The following is a 23,508-nucleotide window of genomic DNA, read 5'->3' as shown; positions in this document are numbered from 1 at the left end:
TCAGTACAAAGAGACTTACCACATTCCTCACTTTTGACTTCCCAAAAGCCACATGTAAGTATCTGGGCTGGCTTAATCTCCTTGGGAATCCAGGTTGAAATGAATCCAAAGGGTTTCTTGCTAGGCACAAAAAAAAAAAAATAAATTAAAAAAATGACTGTCAATTTGTCTCAAGAGAGCATTTACTAAGCAGTAGAAATAAGACCCCTACACATATTGTATTATTTCTAAGAGTAGGAGTCTGTGGCCACCTCTAAAAGGTGCTGGATGGATGTACCTGCCATTTTCACTCACTGCAGTTTGTTTTTTGGAGCTTCCAAACTGGTTCTCACCCTAATTATACATTGTTTGATTAACAAAGACCACCACTAAGGTCTGGAGTCAAGCTGGACAAAAGGAAAAACTCCAACAATCAGGTTTAGGATGAGCTATTCAGACCTAGCTGAGAGCCTTCTGCTCTCCTAACCCCTCAGGCCCTGTCCCCATGGAGCTACAAAGCAATCCCAGAGCCAGCCAGCAAGGCTCAATCCAGACACTTTGCATCAACAAGTCACTACTTGGCTGACCCTCCAGTCTCTCAGCTATCTTGAGGGAATCAACAGCTAGAAGATGCTCTTCCTATAATCATCATTTTAGAGTTTCACAGTCATTACAATAATGAGTATTATTTTTAACCCCTCAACACAATAGAAAATTAAGAACATCTAAATCAGAGCTTCCTTGGGTGCTGCTATTTCACTGCAAGTACTTCTGTAGCATGAACAGAAAAGTTTGCCCAGAGAGCTTAGAGTGTTTATTTTTTGCCTTTTGCTTTTACAATTAAGTTAAATTCAAACCAGCTAATCAAGTTTCCTGGGTTTTGTTTATTTCTTTGTTTGCTTTTCTTCTTTTTCATAGCATTAAAACACTTCAAGAGTATCCTGTGGTTTTTTTCCCATAAGTATTGTAAAATGGTCCTCTCACGTGTAAAATAAGTAATGTAAAATGCTCCCATTGCATGTGGTATAGTCACACTTAATAGAAATGTTTAGAATATTTTCACTAGCAGGCTTGACCTTCAGACAGCTGAGTTGCCATGAAAACTACAATCCCAGACCAGGCTAGGAGAGAGGAGAAATGGAGAAGGATGGGACGGGATGAACAAGGAGGGGAGGGGATATAACAACAACAATAAATCTTTTCTTAATAAAAATATCACAGACATGAGGTGTCTTTCTTTGATTCCATTGATTTTTATAATGATAAGATCATATATTTGAGTACCAGGCAAATAACCTATTTTCTTCATAAACAGGACAACAGTTATATTTCTCTGCAACCTTGCAAGTTTTTTAATATCATTCCATGGTTTTACCATACTCTCCTCAACCAGATCTTTTTTTTAATTGTCTTTGACTCAACTATCCAAACCTAGAATTCCTTATCTGAAAACATTAACTCCCACCCTGCTTATCCTAATGACACAAACCAACTTTTTAAAAAACTACAGCTTTAGGTGTACCTGCCCTTTCAGCTAAAAAAAAAAAAAATCTATTTATCTATAATGCATTTTAAACCAATCTGGGTTTACAGAACATATTTTATTATAATCTGACCATGCTCTTCCAAGTTTTGGGTTGTTTCATGAGATGACTGCCTGGGAAAGCATATTTGGACATCCAAGTTATTTTCACAGTTTTTAGTTATCCCTTCTCCTATCTCTGTGTACTTTGGGAAGCACAGGGGGCCTGGACAGAGTCAGAACAATTCAGCTGAGGTTTGGAAAAACAAAAGAACCACCCACCAAATGAGCAGCTGAGTACTACAGACACGGCTGCAGCAGAAGCACAGAGGTATTGATCCATGTGTTACCCTACCACAGCTCCATTCCTAGAAGAAATTCCTGGTATATCTAGGAATAAAATGACTCTGTGTTTCTGCATCATCTTCCTGAAGGACACATTTCTTTAAACTCTGCTTTTTTTTTTTTTTTAAATTTTATGGCCAATGTCTTGACTTTAAACTGCCAGATTTTTATTATAAGATATATATATATTTTTTGCAACATTGCTTCATCCTTTTATCAAGATTATGAATTTTGCATGCAAACTCAGGGACTGTGCTAATCCACCTGGATAAATTTGTATTTTTGGTGCTGCAGGTATGCATGTGCAACAATGTCCTATATCTAGGAATAAAATGAATCTGTGTTTCTGCATCATTTTCCTGAAGGACACGTTTCTTTAAACTCTGCTTTTTTTTTTTTTTTTAAATTTTATGGCCAATGTCTTGACTTTAAACTGCCAGATTTTTATTATAAGATATATATATATATTTTTTGCAACATTGCTTCATCCCTTTATCAAGATTATGAATTTTGCATGCAAACTCAGGGGCTGTGCTAATTCACCTGGATAAATTTGTATTTTTGGTGCTGCAGGTATGCATGTGCAACAATGTCCAATATCTAGGAATAAAATGAACCTGTGTTTCTGCATCATCTTCCTGAAGGACACATGTTTCTTTAAACTCTGCTATTTTTTTTTAAAGTTTATGGCCAATGTCTTGACTTTAAACTGCCTGGAGATATTTATTATAAGGTATATATTTTTTGCAACATTGCTTCATACCTTTATCAAGATTATGAATTTTGCATGCAAACTCAGGGACTGTGCTAATCCACCTGGATAAATTTGTATTTTTGGTGCTGCAGATATGCATGTGCAGCAATGTTGTGAAATAGGTGGACATTATTTTACCTGAAACTCTAAATGAATCTGTTGATTGCTTACTGAGTGCTTAAATAAAATCAGGTTAGGAATTCTCAGCAGGGCTGAATATCTTTGCTTCCTCAACTCTGGAAATCCCTCTGTTGACCAGAACACCCAAAACTGAGCATTGATTATGTAGGGGAATGTTTGCTAGAGCTGTTGCCCATGTCCCTGGAATGCTGGGATTGCAGTTCCTTTATCCTGGCCACATCTGCCCTTTCTATTTTGGGTTGAGTTTTACCCCTCTGCCCTGTTCACTCTCTTGTTTCACTTCTGTCTTCCACATTCCTATTTTATATTTTCTATTCAGATAACCCAAGCAAAAATGTAACTGATATTTTTAAAGAAAATACCACTAATGCACCATTTCCTGCAAGTTTTCAAGAAAAATATTCCTGGTATTTTCTAATATGAAAATTTCAGACTATGACAGACTGAGGTGTCTCAGCCAGTTAAAAACTTCCAGATAACTAGATATCTACATTGCATCTGCAAAATTAACTTACAATTATATTTTTATAATTTTTATATTTTATATTACAGTTATAATTGTCCAAAATAGCATTTATTAAACTATAATTGTTTACTATGCTTTAAAAATGTGTGTGTGTTTGTTTGTTTCCTTCAAAACACCCACAGTAGTATCGAGGCACAAAGCCAGTTGTAACACCTCAGGTTTGGGTTTCATACTTTGGTCTTCCCTAATATCAACATCTTCAACCAGCCAAGCATCTTTTTTCCTAGTAAAATGTTTCACTGTCTGCCTCTACAGTCTTAATTATCAGATGCCCTTTTAGTATCCCTACCCAGCTTGTTAAAATCCATTTGCCAAGCTTTTTTTTCCTAGCTTCTGTGAAATTAAGTGAAAGGGCAGTGTTTAGACACTTTCTGTATGTCTGTAAAAGTTCCCACTAACACTCCTTTCTTTTATGGAAGAACAACAGAGAAGCATGAAAGCTTTACAAAAATAATACAAAAGCTCTATTAAAATTAAGGCATTTATCTTGATTTTTTTTTTTTTCTTTTTCTGGAAGAAATGTAAACTATTTTCTTCTTCATCTCTGTATTAAATAATACAGATTTTGTTATTGCACCTGTTTTACTTTCTAAATTCACATCTACTGAAAGTATTAAAGCCCCTGGAGAGTCAGCAAAACTGTAAGACTTAATCAAATAAAACAATGTAAAGTTTATAAAGTCCCATGAAAACTGATACATATGGAAAGTTTGCTGCAAAGCTGGCAATATTAGTGTAGAAAAAAATTTGACTCTTCAGTGTTCTGTTTATCTGGTTCTGAGGTTTCAGTGTTTACTTTACATTAATCTGTGTTTACAGTGGGTTTCTGGACATTAGATTAGGAAGCAAGAAGATCTCTAAAAGCCTGGGAAAAAAATGAACAGTTGCCTTCTTATTTCTAGAAAACACTTTAATTGTTAGTAACTCTCAATATTGTAATGACCACTAAATATATGTATGAAGTGAGGCAAACAAATTTCATCTGTTCCAGCTGCCAAAGAACAAACCAGTTCAGAATGAATCACTTTGGTGTTTTGTTTTATGTTTGTTTCTTGGTTTTGTTTTGTTTTCTTCACCTTGTTTTACCACCTAGAAAGTGAACTATGAAAGTTCTGGTACCAATGAATCAGATGAACAATTGAAGAATAAGCTTCAAAATATTTTTTCCCAATGTAATTTTAAGCCCCAAAATACTGTTTGCAGTCTCAGCCTGAGAGAAGAAAATGCAAAAATCTCCCTGTCTTTTTGCAGGGTCAGGTGAATAAGACATGCAGCACCTGCAAATGAGAGACAATTCTCTGCAGAGTTTTTGTCTAACTTAATAAATCCTGCTTCATTTTGTACCTGGCACAAAATCCTGGTAGGCAAAGAATTAAAAAAAGCACAATCATGGTAGGCAAAGAATTAAAAAAAGCACAATCATGACCTCTCAGGGGGGGTAAACGAGGTGTCCTAACAAGCCCTTTCCATTGCTAGGCTCCAAGATTATGTGAGAATACCCAAGAGAGCAGTCTTTTCATTAAAATGCCAACTGAAGTTGAGCTTGTTTAGAATATTACCAATTTTTGTAAAGGGAGGAATAATTCTCCATGCAGGCTCTGAGCTGCTGACACAGGTTTTGATGGCATCCTGGAGGCAAAATCTCAGGCAGGTCAAACCAGAGACCTCTTTTGACTACAGCATTTAGGAAACTCAATAATTATTTCCCCCCTGGATGCCAGGGATGGAACAAGAAAGCACAGGACACATCAGTTTTCAGTAATCTGAATAACATTTTGCAGTTGTTCACTTCATGTCTGGTACAATGGAATACTCTCCTTCACTTCCCCACTTTTATTAGAAATTTAGACTTTTTAGCATACTGGTCCAGATGAAGAGCAGTCAAAATAATGTTTCCTAAATGACTTTTTGCTGCACCTCTTCTTTGTAGCATACTAAACAAGAGGAAAATGAAAAAGGGTCAGAAGACCTTGTAGGGATTTGGGGCTATTGAGATTTTGAGTGTAAAATCAAATTAAACTATCTAGTTACATTTAGCTTCATTGTTTTACTCAAGCTCTTGAGCAATTGTAGTATTCCCACTGAGATCTCCACTCAGGATGGGGACTGGGGCTCTTCTCATGGCTTGGGTTAGAATCCACTGAATTAACCATTTCAGGAGCTATTAGATGGCAGGAGCAAGTCTGTTTGTTGCATGGCACTTCTTTTGCTTCTCACTTCTTTCTGGGAAACTGGCCAACTTTTACAGAGGATTACTTTAATTGCAAATAAGAGATATGGAAATCTTTGCTGAATAATTTCGAAATTTTCTTAGAAAAATCCCTTCAATCTGTGTCCCCCCTGACTTCTGAGTTGTCCCAACCACTGCCTGGTGCAGATGTGAACTGGGTAAAACTCAAAGAGGGCTTTGCCTAGCACAGATCTCTGTGTGAAGTGGCATCACAGCTCTTGAGTGGAAGTAATGAAACCTGATGGACATGAGCAGCCTACAGAGAGAACAGAGCAGTGTTACCCCACTCTAAGGACAGTAATAATTATTTCAGTAAGTATGGCCTAATTCAGTCAGATTTTGTGCCAGAGATATTTTGTTTCTCTGAAGACTTTCTACCTGCTGCCTGCCTGAACAGAATTATTGTTGAGAAAGCAGTGCAACAGTTTCTGTTCCAGATTTCCAGGGTTTAACTAAAATGAGATGCTTAAAAACTGCTTGTGTCAAGAATGTTCCAATTTCTATTGCCTGGTAGTAATTGAAATATGTACTGAATGTAATGGTTGTCCAAGATACAACAGTCAGAAGTCTGATCTTTCCTCAAAGACTGGGCAACAAAAGAGCTACTAATATTAGGATACAGTAGAGCTCATTCTGTGCATGATTTGGCTCAAAAGGAGTGAATAAATTATTAGGCATTACCAGTTTCAGTTCCTACTTGCTACTTTTTTCACAATACTGTCAACCAAAAGTCTGGCAGCATTTTGCACATGTAAGCTTTATGACATTCAATTACAATACCATATGCTGCTGGCAAGAATAATCATCTTCATCAGAGACAGTTGGGTTCTCTATTGTATATTTTTAATTATTTTTTTCAGACCCTAACACACAACTGTCTGGTTTTTTCCATTTCTGTGCCACTATTTGAGCCTGTAGAACAGATTCTGGATTGGAAGATGTCTGTGTAAAAACAGTCTTCTCAGATGTGGCTCTTCTGCAGCTGTGAGCAGCTATGGATGATGACAATGCAGAGAGTAGAAATGTCTTTACACAGACCAAGAGGTGGATTTTCAACACTGAATACCAAGGAAGCAGCTGCTGCTTCTTGGGTTGGCAAGAAGCACATTTAGTAACTTAAAAGATTTCTCAAAGATGTTGATTTAGAAATCAAGACTCAAAGCTTCAAAGTAATAGAACTATGTTGGAGACTCACAGATCTTATAAATAGTTAAATTAAGGCTGCTCTTGATGAATTTAAGGCAATATGATGTGGTCTTTAAGGGCTGTAGTTCTTAGACCACATGTTTTCTTAGGGCATGTGAGATGCTACCTAAGGGAAAACATATTTCCTGACAGCGTGGGTAGCATTAGGTTTTATATTTATATTGAACCTTTTGTAAAGCTCTGTGTTGCAGAAGCCAGTAAAAAACCATACAATTCTTAGCTCTGCCTGGTAGTACTGCTCCTTGAGTTGGTGTTGCCTTCTTTGTTAGAGAACAATTCTGCAGAAGGATGGTCAAAAGGAATAAGATTTTAGTAAAAGTATGCTTTACACCAGAAACCATGTCAATATTTATTCATGATCACTTAAGATGTGAGTTATTTATAAAATACACAAAGATATTAATTGTGTATCTTCATATATTCACTTCATAGTCTGTGAATCAGGATTTAAAAGCAAGTAAACATTTTTACACATTATTACATAGCTCCTTCCGTATCCAAATCTCCACTATGATGTTAAAAGAAATAAATGAATCCATTGAGTGATGATGCAAAGCATTAGGCTGAATGTCAGTTTATTGTAAAATAGAGAAATACCTTGTCTGACTTCTGATTCTTCACACCATGCAACACTCCAGTAAGTGTGGATAGGCTGGGAGTGAATCCAAGCAACCCTAAACCAGAGATGATGGTAAAATTAAAACTTGACAATGAGAGAAGAGAATATGTAACCACCAGGGAAAGCCAGACTATGCAAAATCCATTCCCTTAAAAACAGCTGTTCAGTCTACCAAAAGAAATGGATCTAATTTTAAGACACATACACAACATAAAGAACAAAAATCCCCAATTAAGTGTCTTCTCGGGCAGATTATATAAAAGTTTTAAAGCAAAATGTAATGAACAGTTAATTAGGAAGGAAACAAAGCTAGTGTCCTAACTAACTAAGAAATGTAAAGATATCAGGTCTAAAAATGGCTGACTACTAGTTTAACTACTTTTTGGAGTCAGATTACTGCAAAAATTGCAGGAGTTCAACACTTATTCTCAGCTGCACATCATTAAACCAAAGACTTGGTTAGAAACAAAGTAAGCAAATAAAGCAAAGCATCATTGGCTCTTTACCCTTGTAGAGAACTAAGAGGAGTATAAAATTGGTCAATTCAGAAAATTAAAAGAACAGAATGAAAATCTTCTCTGAATTATAGCCTTTGGAATTAATTAAAATAACATACTGTGATATTTATGTGGTCTGTGCCTTGCTCTGTCTCCACAGCTGTAGGCTGCTATGCAGGAAAACTGCTTCTTCATCTCCTAGACTGATGACACAAAGTCATTATTAAAATTATTTTTCTTTTTTGCTAAGAGAAAGAGCATCAATTTTATTTTCTTTTCTCTTATCCTGATTTCAGCAAATTGCTGTAATTGTGAAAACCAATGCTATGTGTTATTCCTGTCTAAGCACACTGATAGCAGTAACAGCAGCCTTCAGGGTGACAATAATGGTCTTGTTCTTGGCACCAGGAACTTCAGTGTACACAAAGCTTCACAAAACTTAGGAAGTCTGCATGTGGTATCTCTGTAACCATAGAGACATGTTTACTACATTAGGTCCTTTTGTATCCTCCATAGAATATATGTGATTTCCTTCATTCCCTCTCCATTTCCCTCACACTATTCCCTGAAATAACTTGTTGTCATGAGACTTTGATTTCAATTTTAAGAGCTCAGACCTGGATCACTGTGCTTCACACAGACTTTCAAAATCTTGATTGCTTGGCTGGGTTTTTTTGCTTGTTTTGTTTGTTGTTAGTTTTTGGTTTGGGTTTTTTTTGTTTGTTTTGTTTTGTTACAATAACTATTGATTATTGATCTACATTTCCATGTAGTCCTCTCACCCAATTCATAAATGTTTCTTGCTTTTTAAATGAACAGGCAGACCAGCATCCTGAGTGTGGCCTTAGTTCATGAAGAAGCAGAGAATGTAGGTAACAGTTTCTACAGAATGATCAGCTGGTTGTAATGTAGCCCTGAGTTACTGAGCCTGACTGCTGCTCCCTGCTACTTACCCCACCTTCTTTCCTTCAGTGAATATCACAGGTCAGAAACCCACTGAGCCTCACTAACACTGCTCTTTGCATGATGAACCACCCTGTATCAGGGATTTATTTCTGCAAAGACAAAGACATTATTTTTCCTACTCCAAATCAGACTCGAGGCCCTTTTATTCCCATTTTTTTAGCCTCAGCAGTGACCAACAGCAGATCCCTTGGGAAGAGTGTTGGAGCAGGGCAGTCACAAACTGATACTCTCACAGAGCAAAGTTGCTTCTAGTGATTTAGGGCTAAGGGATTTCCTAAGCCACGAGTGGTGTTTTGTGTTTAATAGCTTCCAAATGTGATTTTTAATTCTTTTTCCCCTCTCTGAGTCCTCTGGGAGTGTTCTGAACCTATACAAACAGAATCCAGAGCATCCCAAAGCAAGGTCCCGTGGCCTCAGCAATTTCAGCTGTGTTGTGTGAAGAAATAATCCTTTTGTGGAGTTTGATACTGCTCCTTCATAGTCTCATTCAGTATCCTCTAGTCCAGGGTAGCACAGAAACATTCCTTATTTGTCCTTTCATAATGCTGGAGAGACCAGAAGATTTTCTTTTGCAAAAATTAGCTGGCTTGGTTATGGCTGTTGGAAATAATTGGGCTGAAAAGGAATACTCTGGAACATTAACCAGAAGATACCAAAACCTAATAATTTGCTGAAAATAAGACCTAACAAAATTTATTTAATTGTTGTCTTTTGTATATTTTAACATCATGCAATCAATTCCTTCACTCTCTTCTTTCAAAATACTTCTTAAACTTTCATTTATTACTCAACATTTAGGCCACTCCTGAGCTAGAGCTTCAGCAAACTTCATTTCTACTGGATGACTTCTGTCTGTGCACTTCCTCACCTATGCTCCCATTTAAAGTGCTGTGTTCATGAAGGAAAATGGGCATGGAGTATGCTCATACAATAATATGGTCCTGAGACATATTATATAAGCAATAATATTAGAGAACTCAGCTCTCTATTTTGGGCTAACTGTTTTCTGGGAGGTTTAAGCAACAAAATGATACTCAATACCCCAAAAATGACCAATTTAAAGGAAGCAGAGAGACACCACAAGCTGCAAAAGCATGGCTTCTCACAAAAAAGTCACCCAGTGCCATCTTGGTTGAGCTGTATTTTTCTATATGTGGCAAGTAAGAGATCAAGATACTAAAAAAATTCTATGGAAAATAAAATATAAAAAGTCTTACACAGGAAAGGCATCATAACACCAACCTTCTAGTTTTTCAGAGAGTTTGTTTGCAGGAGGGAAAAAATATTCACAAATACTATCTATTATATGGGAATGAAGAGCCCATCACCACAGGATACTGTGGCAGCATTAACTTCTACATTTTTAAAGAGACATTTACCCTGTGGCTGCAGGGAATTTGATTCTTGGAGGCTTAAGCCTTAGTTGCAATGTGGGTAAATAGGGTTGGGGCAATTTTTGGAGCTTCTAATGCTACTATAGGTAGAAAACAATTAAACAGTCTCTATTCTTTCATGGACTATTGGTTTTCATGTTAATGAGAAACATGAAAAATGTCTCTGGCTTAAGCATATTCAAAAATTCTGTGTTATCTTTCAAGAAAAGCTTTTACTCACATTTACCTTGAATTCCATTTCTCAAGTGTTGCTTCTGGTTTTGTTTCTCTTGTTAGTCTGCAAACAGTTTTACCAGTGAAGTTGCATAGATAGTGTTTGAGGTCATCTTCTTTAGCTCTCCCATATTTCCACCTAATTATTTAATAGCAAGGAAAATATTATGGTTAAGCAAGGTTCTTGTTCAGCAAAGCTTTTACACTTAATATTTAATACCTGAATTATCCCAGATAGGTCAGGACAACATTTCACAAAAATGTTTGCCCTACATTCTGGATTTTTACCTAACCTATTTAGGCTAAATTTAACATGATCTATTAGGCTAAAATTAATACTTTAAATACTCTACCCTGAATCTTTATTAGGATGTGAACAGACCTAAGAAAAAGAAAAAAAAAAGTGTTTTGAATGAGCAGGATTAAAACATTGGCATCATGGTGTGGTTTCACTAAGTATTTTGTCAGTGTATTTTGACAGTGACAAAACCTGCAAGAAGGAATACAGGAGGAATAATCTGCTTTCTGTGTGCAGACAGCACTTAACAGGCAACAGTGCTGGAATAAAACAGAGACTATCAAGGAAGTTCTCCCTCTGAGCCCATGCAGACATTATTTGTGAGGTACAACACAAATAGCAGCTAAATGCAAGCAGATAATCTAATAAGTAAAAGGTGTTCTTCCACATTATTATTATTGAGCTGTAGCCTTATATAAAAATAGGCTATAAGGGGGGTGCTAGTGTAAAGGACTGTGATAACTGTCACTATGGTAATTCACAGATTCACAGCAGGTAGCATGATCTACAGGTATTGAGGATTTCCCCAGTGTTCTGGTTTGGTACTTGAAAAAGGATTTGTGGCAAAGAAGAAATTAAATCCCTGTGGATTTCTGAAAGGCAAAGGAACACCTGAAGTAAAAAGCTTGCATACAGTAGACAAAATGCTTTTCCTCTCCACTTAGTCCAAGATTTTTTGGAAGTATGGTTTGTGAAGGTCAGGATGCTGCTAGCAGAGACCAGAAGGAATGAATGGAAAGGTCAGTCATGTACAGCAGCAATAGTTTTTTTCTGAGAGTCTCCTGTTTTGGAAGACTCATTACTTTGCTCTTTCTGATCACAGCCTTTTAAATCAACCCATGTCAGCTGCATGGCTGCCTTCCATATGTTCTGGCTCTGAAGGAACAGCAGATGGTTGACTTGCCAGAGACGTGAGCTGAAGTGTGGGAAGGTTTGTGTTCTATAATATAATTCAGTTATGCCAGAGAAAAAGTAATAGCCAAAATCAGAGGAGTATTTTTTTAAAATGAACAGAGAAGTGAAATACCTATTGGAGAGGCTTAGAGCCCTTCCTAGCCTCATTCACACAGATCTGCAAGGCTATGATATGGGAAGCTCCAGCCACAGCAGTCGTGTTCTAGGGGATACTGACCTACTATTAGAATCATGGAATCCTAGAATTGGCTGGGTTGGAAGGGACCTCAGAGATCATCAAGTCCAACCCTTGATCCACAACAGTTCCCAGCCCATGGCACTGAGTGCCACATCCAGGCTCTTTGGAAATATCCCCAGGGATGGAGAATCCACCCCTTCCCTGGGCAGCCCATTCCAATGGCTGATCACCCTCTCCAGAAAGAAATTCTTTCTAATGTCCAACCTAAACCTCCCCTGGCACAACTTGAGACCTCTTGTGCCCTCTTGTCTTGCTGAGAGTTGCCTGGGAAAAGAGCCCAACCCCCCCTGGCTCCAACCTCCTTTCAGGGAGTTGTAGAGAGTGATGAGGTCTCCCCTGAGCCTCCTCTTCTCCAGGCTGAACACCCCCAGCTCCCTCAGCCTCTCCTCATAGGATCTGTGCTCAAGTCCCTTCACCAGCCCAGTTGTCCTATTCTTACCCACTAGAATGATTGTCCTTGCATGATTTTGGTGCAGTGCAGATTGCAGCTAAAATTAAACAATGCAAAAATGTTTTTTAAGAATGAAGGCTATCATTAGCCTTCTTTGTTTCATTAGAGGCTAAAGTAGAAACAAAGGACTGGAGATCTTGCATTGCCTTTCAATGTGTCTTCTCTGTAGCATCTCAATGTCTCTCTATATACTTATATATATGAATAAAATGTAATTCTTCAAAATCTGTTGGAGGTTTGCTAATGGAAGAACTAGGTTTTAAATGTCATGACTCTGTTAACACAAAACAACAGGCACATGTGCCAGAGCTCCTTCCTCTCAGTCATCTGTTTTGATTTTGGCCAACTTGATATCAAAATATGAAGCCACATAAGAAGCTGCCTGTGAAACTCAATTGAATGTATATAGAAATGCAGCACATGAAATTTAGGGCAATAGGTTGTCTCACATATAGGTAGGAGAATTAGCTTCTGCCATTAATAAGTAGGGTCTGAACCTGGCAGGTACCTTATAGATTTTCAAGAAAATTTGTATGTTCACTATGTGTTAGATTTGGGCCATCAAAAGCTTGTCTAAACTAGCTTAGGTTCCTAAAAGAAAACACTTTCAGAAGAGCATTCTGAACATGGGGAGAAAAAGATGATTTTAAGGATTCAAAAGAAAAATCAGAAGCTAAGACAGAGCAAGAGGAAAGACACATGGAAGTCTCAATTATTCAGAGACTTCTCTTTTTTCATCTCAAGACTTCTGAGAGTAAATTCAGCCTTCTACATTAGTAATCAACAGGACATCTGCTACTTTTTGGCTAAGAATATACAAAATCAGGACAGGAGAAAGGCAAGTAGAGACAATAAGAGGAAACAACTAAAAATATCAACAAAATACGTGGCTAAGTTTGGAGTAACATTGTGGAATAAATGAATAAACCACATTTCATCTGTATTTCCTAAGTGATGAGTGGGTTATAAGAGGATATGCATAGAAGAAAGCTTTACCATTTATAAACTGGCATAAAAATTGCAGTCACAAAAAGAATTTTCTCACAAAAGTACAGAAATTGTAGTAGAATTCTTTTGAGTTAGTTACGTAATAGTCCACTGTCCCCTGAAACTAGACTGATGCTCAATTTAGTCTTTCCTTAGACTCTGTCTCCTCATGCCTGGCCTTCTCTTGAGATTTGGAGCTAACTTCCCAGTAATGAAGGAGGAACAGAGTACCCAGCTCAGCCTGGCAGCCTCCAGTTCTCATTGGCTTGAACTCAAATCATGGTCTGTTGTAAAAGTGTGTAATGGCAGCAAGCATCCAATGCCTGTCTCACTTGAAATTTAAAAAGAAATGGAATACCTGACCAGCTTCCTTAACCTGTGTAGAGCCAAGCTTCTGCCTGTAAATCCTTACTTCTGCATGGATTTCCACTGACATCATTCCACTGTGTAGGTAATTGTCCATGCAAGCAGATTTTCTGCAGGTTATGGGCCAGGGTAATGTCTGCTGGGCTGTCTGGTTTGCTCTGTTCATTTGGGAGTCTTTGCAATTTTTTGATATTACACTTTGCTGCTCAGTCCCCAGAAATTTTCCCTTCTCATTCCTCTCTCCAACTGACTGCTGGATTCTTGGTCTGAAAAATGCCAGAGAGAACAAGAGCTTCTGGAAGTCACACTTGGTGAAGTAGGACTTTTGCATTATCCTGTGCCCATTGAAATCTTGCTACATATATAAAAGAAGACAAATACACAAGGAATTAAATTCAGATTTAGAATGAAAAGAAAATTGGATAATGCTACAAAACAAAGACTGTTTCTGTACCTAGACTTCTCCACCTCTGTTACAAGTCAGCCCTGAAAGACATTCTAGTCCTATTCTTCCTTCCCATGTTTCCAGCAAAGCAGTAAATCTGAATGTGCTGCTTGGAAACTCCAGGTTATTTGATAGCATTTACAGAGATTTGGCTCATACATACATTATATGCTATATTTAAGGTCTTAAGAAAGAGATTCCTGCCATGATACATGGTGATTCTAAGTAGCATTAAAAGAAAATAATATTTTAAAACAAGAATTCACTATGTTTTTCATAAATTTGAAAAAGTCTCCTAAATGACAGAATAATTCATCAAGAAACCTTGTATTTCATCTATGCTTAAAAAACCCACAACCAAACCCACCCATTAAAAGCCAGTCTTCAAGCATACTTACTTATACTACTTGCAAATAATTCTAATGAGAGAAAAAAGTTTGACTTTAAAGATCTGACCACTTTTACATTCCTTAGCATTTTGCATTTGATCCTGATTTATGATTTCAGAGGGTAGGATTCTTCCAAAGCATTTTCTTCAAGTGCTTCATTTCTGCCCTAGTGGAGTACCACCCCAGAGTGGGTCTGGTTTCTCATAATAATTTTCAGTAGGAAATTAGTGAGCAGTAAAACTAATGATACATTTCCATTACATCTGGACTTCTAGAGGGACAAAGAAAAAGAACATTAGGAGATAACCAGAATCTGGTACTGAGCATGACTGCATTTTCCCACACAAATCCCTCCACATTCCTGAAATAAATACCCAGGTCAACCCAAATTATTCTTCACAATCTTAGAATCATAGAACTGGCTGGGTTGGAAGGGACCTCAGAGATCATCAAGTCCAACCCTTGATCCACTCCCGCTGCAGTTCCCAGCCCATGGCACTGAGTGCCACATCCAGGCTCTTTTGAAATATCTCCAGGGATGGAGAATCCACCACTTCCCATGTCTGATCATGGGAATTGATTCCAATGTCTGATCACCCTCTCCATAAAGAAATTCTTTCTAATGTCCAACCTAAACCTCCCCTGGCACAATTTGAGACCTCTTGTGCCCTCTTGTCTTGCTGAGAGTTGCCTGGGAAAGGAGCCCAACCCCCCCCTGGCTCCAACCTCCTTTCAGGGAGTTGGAGAGAGTGATGAGGTCTCCCCTGAGCCTCCTCTTCTCCAGCCTCAACACCCCCAGCTCCCTCAGCCCTTCCTCACAGGACTTGTGCTGGATCCCTTCCCAGCCTCCTTGCTCTTCTCTGGACCTGCTCCAGCACCTCAAGCTCCTTCCTGAGCTGAGGGGCCCAGAACTGGACACAGGACTCAAGCTGTGGCCTCCCCAGGGCTGAGCACAGGGGCAGAATCCCTTCCCTGGACCTGCTGGCCACGCTGTTCCTGAGCCAGCCCAGGATGCCATTGGCCTTCTTGGCCACCTGGGCACACTGCTGGCTCCTGTTCAGCTTCCTGACAATCCAATTTTAAATTTTTTCTATAAACAGTGTTAAAACAAACAAAAAACAACGGCCATACATATGATGCTTCACACATATGATGCTGTGTAGACCACTTTGAAGCAGGAAGGGCTGTGGTGCAAATTCACCTCTTGGAGACAGAAAAAAAAGTCCTTGTCTTCTGGCTCTGGACCACATCCAGAGCATCCTGGATGATTGACTTTGAGTGAAGTTATGACCCTTATGACCACACCACCCAGGGCTGCAGGGTAATGTGTGCCTGCCCTGGTAGTGTTCTGCTGCTGGCACAGACCTCAGTGGCTGCTCTTCAGCAAGTGCTGCTGGTTCTGTCCCACTCCCATCTGGCATAAAAATTACAGAGACTCAGTGTGCCAGATTACAACTTGGTGCTGTAAAAGTGTGGTTTTTACATTTAGGTCTCTTGGCCAAATGTGTCTGTCATTCTACAATCATGACAACTGCTAAAGGTTGAAAAAGCCAGAGAACAGAACTGGTGGTTTTACTTGGCTGGGGTAAGAGCTTTCCTATACCCTCAGCAATAGTCACATTTAATAGCAAAAAAAGCAATAAAAGATGCACTGACTGAGAAATCACATGTAAAGGTGGACTTAAGCCACAAGATTCATGCCTGAGTTATATTTCAGTTCCTTCCCATGCAAATTTGACAATGTTTAGCTCTGTGATTCAGCTCATGGGGAAGTGGACAAGAACAATAACTTTCCAATGACAACACAACATTCCCTGTGAAAATAAAGCCTAGGGTTAGATCTCTTCTCCTTTTCAGTCAATGACCTTACTACAAATTAAAGTGGTGCTGAGCATTGTAAGGCTCATACTAATGTTCTCCTGTGTCCACCCCCTCTCTGTTCCCACTTAGATGGAAGTGCAAAACTGCTGGGGAACATCAGACCTGACAGAACTGTGTTGTCAGGAGCCAGAGCATCAAAGCAGAAGCTGTAGCTTCTGTCTGGTTTCCCCTTAGGTTTATTTCTGCTGCAAATTAGTGGTGGGGTGCTAACAGAAATAGGAAATCTTCAGAGAAATGTGAGATATTCTCAGAGAGAAAAATCTTTTTTAAAGTGATGAAAACTCTGACTGTTCTTTTTCTTTCTTCCTGGATGCCTATTTTCACTCAAATATTTTAAAATTGTTGCTCTCTCTTTGCTCACCTTCCATTGTGCTTCACAGGAATTTCCAGAATCAGCCAGGAAAAATCAGGAAGCTTCGTTTCAATGTGCCATTGTCCACAATGGGGACACACAGTGTCCCTACCAAGAGAGACTGCCTGCTCCAAGAATTTATATGTTTATAAACTCTGAGTATTTAGGACTGGTTTAAGTCAAATTTTGCCACCTAATTAAGACTGAAATACTAAAAGGATGTGAATCAAGGGCCTTTTATTTCCTTTTCCAAACTCTAAGCAGGACAGGATAGGATAAAACAGAACAGACACCTGCACCTGGTCAAGACCTAGAAGAAATTATTTCTGTAATACACCGGGGAAGCAAAACTGTTTTTTTTACCAAAATTGTACCCTTTGAAGTATGTAAATTTAATTTTATTAATAAAATTTAAGATTTCACAGGATTTCATTAGTGTCCACTGACACCACTGAGGCCAAAATTGGACTAAAGAGGTAGCATGCAAACAAAATCCATCTAAGAGCCTGACAGTTGTGGCAAACAAATAAAAGTTTGGATGGGAATAACTTTTACAAAAAAGACTGCTTGCCCATATATATGGGTCCATCAGTATTTCTTTCAAACTAAACAAATTTGCTGACAAAACATTCACCCACAAGGTCTAGCACTATTGAGACTGATTTGGGGTATTGCTATTTTTAATGCCTGCCAGGTGGACCATAACCATATTGGTGTTTTTATTTTAAGGAATGACTTAATGTCATTGCAGTGACTTCATCTTCTTTCTGTAAATGTTACAAATATATGTATTATTTTTTTCAGATTTACTGCACAGGGAGGACTACACATAAAACCCCTCAGCATTACATGCTAATGGACATGGGTCTCTGAGCAAAGGTTTTTCTACTTGCACAAGTAGCCAAACTGTGCACTCTGCAGCAGGAGTAAACCAAGCACCTTGGTGTGTGGTGAAAGTTTCTCCCTGGGGAAATACGGAGAGGGTGATCAGACATTGGAATGGGCTGCCTAGGGAAGGGGTGGATTCTCCATCCCTGGAGATATTTCCAAAGAGCCTGGATGTGGCACTCAGTGCCATGGGCTGGGAACTGCAGTGGGAGTGGATCAAGGGTTGGACTTGAGGATCTCTGAGGTCCCTTCCAACCCAGATGATTTTATGATTCTATAAAAATATGAGTCTTTTCAGGCTGATAAGGATATGGAAATCACATCTGCAATGGCCTACCTAACACTCTCCTATGAGCTTTTAAAAATAAACTTGTACAAACAAAAGTGGTCTCTGGCAGTATATCTGTGTCCTCCCATAAAGTGACAGGTAACCCTTTGCTCCTTGTTTAAACTACCACAACTATAAAAACTGGAAAGCCCTCAACTTCCAAAGAATGTGCTACATATGCTCTTAGAGCACAGAGTGTGTTGGAGCTGCCTTGTGTTTAGTTGTTTGGCTGCCTTAGTTCTTGACTCAGACCCAAACCTGGGTTAAAAAACAGGCTCTGATTTATCCAGATAAAGGCAGTTTTGAACATGCATGGCAGCAATACCCTGAGTACATAAAGAGCTGTAATGTCAACAAGAAGGTACTTAGGTGCTAGCTTTTTCTCCTCCTTTTATTTATTTTTTAATAGAATTTTGGTCTTACAAGTTTCTGTTTACCTGGGTCTGTTTTGGGGTCCTAAGCACCACTTAAGGTGAGACATTCTGATGCATGTGACCCTGAGCCATCAGCCCCCTCAGTCAAGCAATGCTTGAGATAAATAAAGCATCAGGACAAGCAGCACCAACTTGAAATTCTGGTGCTGTTTCTAGTTTGCTAATTTAGTGCAAGTTTTGCTTCCCCTGCTCCTGTCAGCCAGGGATCCCAGCTTTGGGATTCAATACCCCAAAATCCTCCATGCTCCACCTGGCAGCATAAGCAGGATAGGAAGTGCATAACTGTTCCTAATGAATAAGTATTTCCTTTTTATTCCATATAAAACTCTCATTTCTCTTGAATCTGAGCACTGGAAAATTAATTGCATCACTGTCTGCTACAGGGTCATACAGGTTTTCCACATTTTTGATATGTTTTTTCAAATATCTTCTAAACTGTGCTTGCATTTTTAAAACTGGTATTGGACATACAAGTACACCTAACAAACAAAAAAGAGATGATACAGTCTATGTTTACTGGATGAATTTTTAGAAATTTTAGTGCACTATTGTCATATGACTCTGAAAGGGCTCTGGTGCATACTCCAAATAACTTATGCAACTGGAACACATGAAGAGAGGAAAGTCCAGTGTCACACTTAAGGTTTGCTCATACCCAAAGGGGACCTTGCAGTGAAATGGAAAAACAGATGAGTTTCTCTTAGAACAGGCCTCATAGAAATCATGCAAATATCTCAAACTTTGTAAGAAGAATTGCTTGTTCAGCAAGCTAAAGTGTGTATTTAAAGCTGCATGCACACACCACAATGGGATACCCTATTTTATATCTTGCTTTGCTACTCACTTATCTGTCTTGGACAAAAATAACTGTCAATTTACTTGTTAAGCTTTGCTTAAGATATTCCAGACTGAAGCTAATACCACAACTAACACAAAACATGAAAGGCAAACTTAAGAGGTTTTTTTGTTTTTTAATTTTTTTAAGAGAAAAACAAAACAACAAAGCACTCAAGACTTTGCATTTGCTTCTCAAAATTAGTCATGCAGAAAGTGGTATGATTCTTGAGCCATATTTTTACTACTCCCAGCCAAATCAACAATTTGCATTATTTCTAGTGTCCAGCATGGGAAGCAGAGCACACACAGATGGATGCCTGTCAGCTTTTCCAGTGCAACACACAAATATTTTCCTTCCACAGAGAACCAGGTCCTTGACTCAGTGTCTTAGTAAGCAGACATTATTCATTATAACACAACACAGCTGGAACTCAGATTTCATTTACATTACTTTCTTTCAATGAGTCAAGCTGCATATTTAGGTGAACAAAATGCCAGGTCCTTAATACATTTTCTGGAAAGGAATGGAAGATTACTCATGCTTTTTAAGGGCTTCAAAGGGTTACAGAGATGGCTTTCTCAGCATGTCTAACCCAACCCCTTCATTTGAAGATACTAATAATGTATATTTATAACACTATCAAGTGTTAGTGTAGATTGATTATAATATTAAACATTTAAGTGTGTTACCCCACATAGCCTATATGCAAAAAGCAAGACTACTCCCTTACCCTTCCCTCAAGAACATGGAATATACTGGGTGGGGAATTATTTTGCTTTTGCTTCTTTTGCCAAAGCCTTACAATGATGGATAAAATGAAAACTACAGCAAAATTTGTAGTGTAAAAACTGACTCAATCTTTGCCTCTTAGGTAAAATTCCCTATATCCAGCAGAACACTGGGGACAGGTTTGCTCATGTTTTTAGTACCTGTTACTTCTACAGCATAAGGTGTTGATATTATCTAGTAGGTTCAAGACACATTTTGGCTATTATTTGAACAAAAGTGGGGCTTCTATTAAAAGTGGAGCTGACTGTTAAACTCAAAGTAAACACTGCTTATATTCTCCATTATTACTCAGTTTTGGTTCAATTTCTGCTTAAAGCCTCCTTGGAATAAAACAAAATCTTAAGTTGGAAAATTTGATTGAATTCATGAGGATTTGCCCTATTTGATTTCTGCTGAACATATCCATGTGCAACATTAAATCATAAAGACCCATCTTAGCTTTCAGTGATCTTATAAGTTTTCTGTGCTTCCACTTGCAAGTATCAGAGGATCAACATTAAGATAATGGAAGACATAAAAAAAGAATAGGGGGTGAAAATGATGCTTCAAAAACAGGTCTGAGAAGGCAAACTAAAAACCAAACACCCACATTAAAATGTGTGTAATTGTGCAGGGGATCCCAAAGGCACACAAAGGGATTGCTTGTATGGACATCACTAAACCTCCCAGAGCTCAAGTAGTAGAGCAGCTCCTCAAGCTACAACAGCCTCTACCTCTGGTGTGACAGACACCTCTTAGGAAGTGCAACCCTGAGGTCAAGCATCAAAGCTGCTTCAGTCAAACCAAGAGGCAGAGGGGTACATCTTGAATCTCCTTATACTGAGGACAGGAGCTGCAGGCTAAAAGATTTGAGCCAGGCTTCAAAATGGGTCTGAAAAGTGAAAACCTGCAACCCTCAACTGTGTACAAAAGTGAGTGATGTGTATAATGCAAAGAGAGGTTCCTTCAGCTGTTCCAGGTGAGGGAAAAGAGTTATCCAAGTATTCATTACACCTGGAGGCTAATGATGCTGTGGATCACCTCTAGCAGAGCACTTGCCATGAATGTGAAGGTTCAATATTATGCTCAGGAGGGATCTGGATGACTGATGGTATCAGCAAGGATGTGGAAAGCACACAAGATAATGATAATACCACACAGGATTTAGGAGAAACAGTAACTCAGATGTGGTGAAACTCTTGGGCTGTAGATCCATATGGAATCATCACTACAGATCAATGAACAATGTGCTGAACTTCCAACTGCAACCCAACTAATAAATGGATGGAAAAAAATAATCAAACCCACAACTGAAGTTCTCCAAGCTCCACAATAAAGTTGGCAAATTAATTAATTAATTTATTTGTTACAGAATCATAGATAGGTTTGGGTTGGAAGGGACCTTAAAGATCATCCACTTCCAGCAGCCCCTGTGTGGGCAGGGACACCTCCCACCAGACCAGGGTGCTCCAAGCCCCCTCCAACCTGGCCTTGAACCCTGCCAGGGATGGGGCAGCCAGAGCCAGGGTCTCACCACCCTCACAGAAATTTGTTTCTAATATCTCATTTAAATCTCCTCTCTTTCAGTTTGAAACTGACCCCCTCTGTCCTATCACTCCATATCCTTGTAAAAAGTACCTCCCCATCTTTCCTGTAGCCCCTTCAGGTACTGAAAGACTGCTATAGAAAAAAAGAATAAAAATTTTTGAAAGAGAACTTCTACCCCTTTTCATTCTCAGAGTCACTGTACTTTATTTCAATCCTATTGTTTTGCCTATTTCAACAGCATGAGCATTATAAACAGAAGTATTTACCCACAAGCAGCTAAAACAAACTCAAGTCCCTACATTTTGTCTTAACTAAGCAAAAGAAAATTAAACTACTAAAGACAAAAAGAATTGCTTATTTGACTAACACTCAGCACTGGGTCTGTCCAAACTGCAGACTGTAATTTGTACAATTTTTTCATATAGAGTTAGCTGAAATAGATGTAAAATAAATCCTGCCCAGCAAACCCCTGTAATTAGTGCCCTTCAGGAGCTCAAATTTACTGTCTACTCCATCTCCACTTGGACCTTGATTTTATTTTATGCACTCAAAAAATGGGAATCTAACGAAGAAGGACCAGAACTGAGAAGATCAGCTTAAATCACACCAAGGCTTTGCACAAAATGTGCTGTTCTTTGAAACCATTAGAAGGAATGTGGAACAGTTAAGTATTCACAGAATAAGATGGAACCTGTAAACACTCAGGTTAATTTTTAGAGGAAAGATTTCATGTGGTGTTACTCTTTGGTCTTTCCTGGCACATATTTTGTAATGTAAGCCTATAACCCAGCTTTATGGATTGCCAAGCAAGAGTTAAGCATGCTGTTACCTTTTAGGATTTAATCTGACAGTAGTAGAAAGGATTTTTTCCTTCTCTGGATCTCAGGACTGTTTATCTCCTCTCAGACAAACATGACATTTTGCCTGAAGTTCCAAGGAAGTTCCAGACTTCGGCTGTTATGACTTTTCATCCTGCAACTAATCAGAATAGGAATTAGTTACAAACTGCAGATCTTCTACCACTCAAAAAATCTGCATGTTCTGAAAGTTCTTTGGAGGTTTTTTCATTCTACAACTGAAACAAGCTTAAGATTTCTCAATTTTCATTCACCAAAATAATTTGGGTTAAGTGGTAACCATCTGGTTTTTTATGTTACTCCTTCCTGTTTTACTCTTTCAGAAAGTGTACATTTGGCCCACAGGCCACAGCTAAATACTATATTCAAGATATGAAAAAACAGGGAAGAACAGGTTTCAGCCCTAAAATGAAGCTGCTGTATTGGATCAGGACTCTGGCTATTCTGACTCCCATCTCCCACAGTAGCTGGTATCACTTGCTTCCAAGAAAAACATAAAGCATCCTTGCAGAGTAGCTGCAGAATAACAAACCATAAAATTAATCTTTCCTCATTATTTGTCACTACGAAAGGTTTGTTTATACATAATTGTATATAATTCCTTCCAAACCTTATTTATTTTTATGCTGCACTATAAATATTTTGATATCTGTAACTTCTGAAAATATCTGTTTAAAATATGCAAAAAGTTGGTGATTCTTCCGTATGCATTTTTACTGGAATTTTTGGGGAAGTTAATACAAGATTTAAATCCAGCACCTTAGAAACTGTCTATGTCAAAATGCTTTTAGTGCCATTCCTGTGTGCATTAAGAGCTGAACAGATGGATGTTGATGCCCCTAACTTCCTTTTCAAGCATCACCAACATTAAGCAAAACAATTCACTAGGACCCTACTTAAATATTTTATATCTAATCATCATTTAATGGGGTGTCTAGACAGAGTTTAACACTAGAAAAAGTTTAAAAATTAATATCTTTATCTTTGTAACTGTATCAGACAATTCTCTAAGATAAAGTCACATTAAGCAGCCCACTAAAATTTCTCCTTTCAGCCCTTTCCTCTTTTATTAAAACAAGCAGAGCAAACACGTTGGGTTTGACTCCTCTCTCTCCAGCCCAGTTATAATCCCA

The 23,508-nt window shown here is 38.4% G+C and overlaps 1 long non-coding RNA gene across 2 annotated transcripts; it reads right to left on the bottom strand.

Moving 5' to 3' along the window:
• On the bottom strand, positions 1-22,492 carry LOC139797293 (uncharacterized). 2 transcript variants are annotated; one of them, XR_011726398.1, is made up of 3 exons: positions 22,348-22,492; positions 10,400-10,531; positions 1-120 (listed from the first exon to the last, which is right to left on the bottom strand). It is a non-coding gene; the product is annotated as an uncharacterized lncRNA (long non-coding RNA). The 2 variants fall into 2 exon arrangements; XR_011726397.1 differs by having other exon boundaries at positions 10,406-10,531.
• Between the last annotated feature and the right edge of the window lie 1,016 nt (positions 22,493-23,508).

The sequence above is a fragment of the Heliangelus exortis genome, chromosome 6 (genome assembly GCF_036169615.1).
Source record: "Heliangelus exortis chromosome 6, bHelExo1.hap1, whole genome shotgun sequence".
Taxonomy (NCBI): domain Eukaryota; kingdom Metazoa; phylum Chordata; class Aves; order Apodiformes; family Trochilidae; genus Heliangelus; species Heliangelus exortis.
The sequence above is the reverse complement of the archived record's forward strand: the minus strand, read 5'-3'. Positions and strand labels throughout refer to the sequence as shown.